The 6,692-nt window shown below is 49.6% G+C and overlaps 1 pseudogene; it reads right to left on the bottom strand.

Moving 5' to 3' along the window:
• Positions 1–227: 227 nt before the first annotated feature.
• LOC105934389 lies at positions 228–6,685 on the bottom strand (annotated as a pseudogene).
• Positions 6,686–6,692: the final 7 nt, after the last annotated feature.

Consider the following 6,692-nt stretch of genomic DNA (forward strand, 5'->3'; position numbering starts at 1 on the left):
AATCTGGTGGCTCCTGTCAGTTCGGTGGTATCAGATTTATAAAGAAGTTAAAAGTGAGAATATAAGTATCACATTTAAGTGCTTAAACTGACATTATTCAGCAGATATCACGCTGAAAGCTGCTAAAGCAGAGAGCCTCACTTCTCTTTCTAATCTGGCATTCTACTGTTTTGCTGAGGTGGCAAATTTGTTAAAAGATTTGCTCAAATCCACAAACATGTAACAAAATTAGCTGACAAAATCAGAAAGCATAGCTCCTGCCATTTTGAAGCAAAACGTAAAAGATTTTGTGTAAAATCAACAAATTTTAAACTTCATAAAAGCGGAAACTGTATGAAACCAATTTTCTGACTCTGTCTCACTTTCTAGTTCGGATGTTTAGTTCAGCATCATTTTCACAACACTTATAATAACACATGTGAGCAGTGGTAATAGAGAAATGTTGGCTTTTGGTGTCCCAGCGGTGGCAGGCTTGGTACCAGCCAGACATCCAGAACCATCTGTAAATAAACACAGATGTAGAGTTTGTTAGTAGAGACATAAAACATATGCAGTAATTTAATGAGAACAGCTTTAAATATTGTTGCTTTTATACCCAAGCAACAATATTCTTCTCTTTGCACCCTGAGTTTAATCTGACTGAAGGTTGCATAAAATCTTTAAACTGGAAGGAAAGTTTTAACTTGATGCACTTCATGGTTTCTTATTACTCTGAGTATAAAATGATGCAGCTCCTTCAGGATGGACATGTTGATGATTGAAACACTAAAACATTATGCAGATGATGGTATACTTATTGCTTTTCAGGAAGGCAGAGCCGGGCAGTAATCTGTTAACCTTACAATGACTTGAGCACATTTTTTGAAGTACGTCTAGGAGTATTTTCACTGCATCATACGTTTAGCTCTACTTCAGTAATATGATTTTGAAGTAGTTTCAACTCTTGAGCAAAGTTTTCTGGCTGCTCTACCCACCTCTGGAAGTGGGATAAAGCTCAGATTTAAAATGCATATAAATTAGCTTTTTTCCTGCATATTTCTTTAAAAATTGTTTGATTCTGTGTGAATCGTTTAAAGTCTAACTTTAAACTCGGGTTTTGGACCTTCAGCGCTGGTATTTTGCAGGGCCGACCATGAACTCACCTGCTCGGTTCGTCCCAGGCCTCCTCAGTCGTCCAGGCCCTTCTTGGAGGAGCCGTCCCTGGTCTTGGCTCTCAGCTTGTTCACCTGCGACTCTGCGATGTCGGCTCTCTCCTCGGCCTCCTCCACTCGTGCTGCAGCTTGCCGCAGTTGGCCATGTTGGCGTTGGCCGCCTCCTCTGCCTCCTCCGCTGCGTGCTTGTAGGACTTGACCTTGAGCTGCAGCTTGTCCACCAGGTCCTGCAGGCGTGCCATGTTCTTGCGGTCCTCCTCGGTCTGATAAGTGAGCTCCTTGATGCGGCGCTCGTACTTTCGGACGGCCTTGATGGACTCGCTTCCTCTCCTCTGCTCTGCCTCCAGCTCATTCTCCAGCTCTTTGATGCGAGTCCTCCAGTTTCTGGAGCTGCTTCTTGCCGCCCTTCATGGCGATCTGCTCTGCTTCATCCAGGCGGTGCTGCAGGTCCTTGATGGTCTGCTCCATGTTCTTCTTCATGCGCTCCAGATGGGCGCGGGTGTCCTGCTCCTTCTTAAGCTCCTCGGCCATCATGGCTGCATCTGTGATGGGCCTTTTTAGCTTTTTCCTCAGCGTTCCTGTTTTCCTGTATGGCGTCCTCCAGTTCATCTGCAGGCTGAGCAGATCGGCCTCGTGCTTCTTCTTCTGGGTTGATCAGGCTGGTGTTCTGCGAGTGCAGCAGCTGCATTCGCTCTGTTGCATCAGTGAGTTCCTGTTCTGCTAGTTTACGGCTTCTCTCCGTCTGCTCCAGGGCAGCCCTCAGCTCCTCCAGCTCGGCCTGGATATCAGGTTGCTCCGGCGCTCCAGCAAACCGATGTTCTCCCTCAGGTCATCGTTGCCATGCTGGGCGTCATCCAGCTGGAGCTGGGTATCTTTCAGGAACGCCTGGAGGGTCTTGACCTGCTTCTGGGCATCTGCCGCCTGCCTGTTGGCCAGGCTCAGCTGGATTTCCATCTCATTGAGGTCACCCTCCATCTTCTTCTTGACTCTCAAGGCCTCGTTTCTGCTCCGGGTCTCAGACTCCAGAGATGACTGAAGAGACTCCAGCATCCTCTGGTAGTTCCTCTTCGCCTGCTCCATCTCCTCGTCTTTTTCAGCCAATTTGCGCTCAATTTCAGCCTTCACTGGTTATACTCCATCTGGGCTGCGCAGTTTGTCTCGTCGTTCGTCTTCCGAGTCTCTCTCTGTTCCAAGCCTTCTGCCTCTTCCAACGCCGACTGGAGTTCAAGCCTTCTCTTGTTCGAGCTGCTTCGGATCTTCTCCAGCTCGTGGGCGCTGCGGCCTCCCTCTCCGAGCTGCTCTGTGAGGGTCGGAAATCTCCTCCTGGAGGTTCTTGTTCTTCTCTCTTCATGGTCTCAAGTTGGTCCAGGGATTCCTCGTAGCAGTTTTCAGCTTGAAGAGCTCGGTGCTCAGAGAACGAGCTTCCTTCTGGAGGCCTCCAGCTCACACTGCGACTCCTCAAAACTTTGTTTCCACTCTGCAAGGATTTTGTCGAAGGCTCTTTGCTTTTGTCCAGAGCGGCAGAGGCTGCGTTAGATCTTTCCAGATCCAGCATGAGGTCTTCGATCTCATTTTGGAAGGCGGTGTTTGGTCTTCTCAAGGGATGAGCACTTTGCATCACGGCCTCGATGGCCTCCTCGGCTTCCTCGCAGTCTCTGAACCAGCTTCTTCTTTGCTTCTTCAGCTCCTCGGTTTCTTTGGATCCCGCGGTCTCATATTTAGTTCTCCATGCTGATACTTCTGTGTTGGATTTAGAGAGAGCCCTCTGCAGCTCGGCTTTGGCTTCCTGCTCTTCTTCGAACTGTTCTCGAGCAGATCGCAGTCGTGGCAGGCAGATTGTAAGGCATGTGCGAGAGCATTCTTTCGCCACTTACCTCCTCCTCCATTTGTCGGCGCAGATCCTCCACACTGCTGGTTGTAGGAGTTCTTTCCCCGCGTCAGCTGAGAGATCAAGCACTCCTTCTCCTCCGCTGACGTCCCAGCTCTCCGTTCTCGGTGAGCACTTGGCCTTCTGAGTTGTCATGTCGTTGACGGTGCGCTGAGCCTCCTCGTACTTGCGTCTTGTACTCGTTCATTGTTGTCCTCCATCGCTGGCACATCTTCTCTATGTTGGACTTGGCCTTCACTATGCTCTCCATGTTGGAGCCAGGTCATCAGCTCCAGCTTGAGCTCGGTCTTCTCCTTCTCCAGCTTCTGTTTGACACGCTGCAGATTATCTATTTGCTCTCCCAGTTCAGCGACGCTGTCAGCGTGTTTCTTCCTCAGTGTTGCGGCAGTGGATTCATGGTGAAGGGTTGACTCCTCCAGCTCCCTGCGGCAGCTTCTGAAATTCAGCATCTCTCTTCTTGTTCAGCTCCACCTGAGCTGACGTGGCTCCACCAGCTTCCTCCAGACGTTCGCTGATGTCTCCAGCTCACGGGACAGATCTGAGCGCTGCTTCTCCACTTTTGCCCGGGCTGCACGCTCGGCGTCCAGCTCTTCCTCCAGCTCCTCAATTCTCGCCTGGTTTTCCTTCAGCTTCTTCTGAAGCTGAGCCGAGGCGACCGTGCTCATCATCCAGTCTTGAGTTTACCTGGCTGACCTCAAAGTCCTTTTTCTTGAGCTTTTCTTCCAGCTGCTGCTTGTCGTTCTCCAAGTCCATCAGAGTTTCCTGGGTCATTTTCAGGTCGCCCTCGAGCTTCCTCTTTGAGCGCTCTAAGTCCATCCTGACTTTCTTCTCTTGTTCCAGGGAACCCTCCAGATCATCTACCTGCTGTTCCAGTTTCACTTTAGCTTTGGTCAGACTATTGGCTTTGTCTTCTTCACTCTGAAGGTCATCCAGTGTCTGCTGGTGAGCCTCCTGCAGTGCCTTCTTCTCTTTGGTCAGCTTCAGAATGTTCTCATCCTGAGAAGCCATCTCTTCCATGAGGTTTTTCACTTTATTCTCTGTGGCATGCTTCTCCTTTTCCACCTTGGCTAAAGTTAGCTCCAGGTCATCGATGTCCTTCTTAAGCTCGGAGCACTCATCTTCAAGCTTGCGTTTCTTAGCCGTAAGATCTGCGTTCAGCTCCTCCTCATCCTCCAGTCTTTCGTTCATCTCTTTCAGCTTGGCCTCCAGTTGGATCTTACTTTTGATGAGCTGTTCACAGCGTTCTTCAGCGTCTGTCAGGGTGTCCTGTTCAGACTGTATCTGCAGAGTTAAATCATTCTTCTCTTGGAGAAGAGTTACTATTTTCTCTTCTAGTTCCTTCCGCCGTGATTCTGATTTCTCCAGAGCTTCCTTCACCCTCTTGAAACTCGTCCTTATGTTGGCCATCTCCTTTTCAGCCTCGGCGCTCTTCAGGAGAGGTTTGATCTTGAAGAACAGCTTCATCCAGGGCCAGTTCTTCACAACCCAGAAAGATCGCAGGTTCCACTGAATACCTCAGGGCATCTCTGCGTTCCACAAGTTTAGCAAACGTCTCCTCATCAGAAGTCCTCTGGCATTTGCCTGGATCCTGGTGATGATCCGGGAGAGTTGCTCATCTCGCATCTCCTCGAGCGTTCCCAGCAGCCAGCTTTGAAGAAGACCTTTGTGTGGCCAAACTTGTACTGGGTGTGGTCAATGTCGAGAGACCCCAGCAGCTTTTCAGCACTCTTCTTGCAGTCAATGAACTGGCCTTCTGGGATCGCAGAGGGATTCAAGATTCTGTACCGTTGCTTGAAGTCGCCATAGAGCACCCTGTTTGGGAAGCCCTTCCTGCAGATCCTGATGCCTTCCAGGACACCATTGCAGCGAAGCTGGTGGCATCACAAGGCAGTTATCCATGACCCCCTGGAGTTTTCCTCTCATTGGGAATCAGACAGCGGACAAAGTGGGGATGGGTGGTCTTCAAAGTTATTCATCAGCTTATTCAGGTTTTCCCTGTGAAGAGCAGACACTGTCTGGAAAGAAGAACCTTTCTTCTTGGCTCCTTTGCCACTTCCTTTGTCTGCACCGTCGGTTCCTGAGTAGCTTGAAAACAACAGACTTAGCAGCTTCAGAGACGATTTCTGGTAAAGGCCAACCACAGTTTCATTCAGAAGGGTCTTTGTTTTTGACCAGCCACCCACCGATGTTGTAGTCGACTGTACCAGCATAGTGAACCAGGGCAAAATTAGCCTCTGATTTCCCCTTTGTTGCTCTTGGCTTCTCAAACATCTTGTTTTTGCCCAGGTGATTATCATACAGCTTGGCTTTGAAGGTCTGGTCACTTGCTTTGGGAAACATACACTCCTCTTCTAGAATTGAAAGGATTCCCATGGGCTTTTCAATCAGGGTCATACAGGCCTGAAGATCCATCCCAAAGTCAATGAACTCCCAATCGATTCCCTCTTTTTGTACTCTTCTTGCTCACAGGACAAACATGTGATGGTTAAAAAAAACTGTTGCAGTTTCTCGTTCGTGTAGTTGATGCACAGCTGCTCAAATGTGTTGAAATCAATATCGCAAACCCGGCGATATCCAGAACTCCTATGAAGTACTGACGGTGCTGCTTAGTGTCCAAAGACTGGTTGATCCTAACCACCATCCAGTTGAACATCTTCTCGTACACCGACTTAGCCAGTGCACCAATGGAATAGTTGACCTGGTCCACACTTTGGCCCTTGGTAACATATTCATTTCCTACCTTGACTCTGGGGTGGCACAGCCCTTTGATGAGGTCCGCAGAGGTTGAGCCCCAATTAGGTAAGCTGATTTATCTGCAGCCTCGGTGCCGTCGGGTTCGGCCTGCTCCTCCCGCTGCTTCTGTTTGAACTTCATGTTGCCGTAGTGCATAATAGCACCAGTCAGCTTGTAGACGGCTGTTTTTTTCTTCTAGGGTGAAGCCGAGCACGTCAAAGGCGCTGTCTGTGGCCATCAGCTCCTCAGAGTCATTGATGGAGGCGACGGTCACCTCTCCCTGGGAGATGTAGGAGTAGTCGTACGGGTTGTTGGTGATAAGCAGTAGGTCCAACAGCTCAGGCTTCTGATTGGACAGGATCTGGTAAAAGATGTGGTAGTTCCTCTCAGCCTTAAGCTGAAAAGTAACACGGGACTTCTCCAGAAGGTACGTCTCGATGTCGGCTGATGACAGTTTGCCACTTGTGCCGAAATGAATTCTGATAAATTTCCCAAAACGAGATGAGTTGTCATTTCTCAGTGTTTTGGCGTTGCCGAAAGCCTCAAGTGCTGGGTTTGCCTGGATGATTTGATCCTCCAGTGTCCCCTTGCTGGGGTCTCTTTTTGCACCTCCAACGGCAGCAATGCTGGCAAAGTACTGGATGACCCTCTGGTGTTCACCGTCTTTCCTGCGCCGGATTCTCCGGTGATGAGGACGGACTGTTTTCCCTGTCGGTCAACATGTACTGGTAGGCGTTGTCTGAGATGGAAAAGATGTGCGGGGGAGCTTCACTCCTCTTCTTACCCCTGTAGGCCGCCACCACCTCAGAGTCGTAGACAGGGAGCCACTTGTAAGGGTTGACGGTGACACAGAAGAGCCCGGAGTAGGTGTAGATCATCCACGCCGCGTAACGCTCTTTGAGGTTAACCAGCACCGCCGC

This window comes from Fundulus heteroclitus, unplaced genomic scaffold (genome assembly GCF_011125445.2).
Source record: "Fundulus heteroclitus isolate FHET01 unplaced genomic scaffold, MU-UCD_Fhet_4.1 scaffold_36, whole genome shotgun sequence".
NCBI lineage: Eukaryota > Metazoa > Chordata > Actinopteri > Cyprinodontiformes > Fundulidae > Fundulus > Fundulus heteroclitus.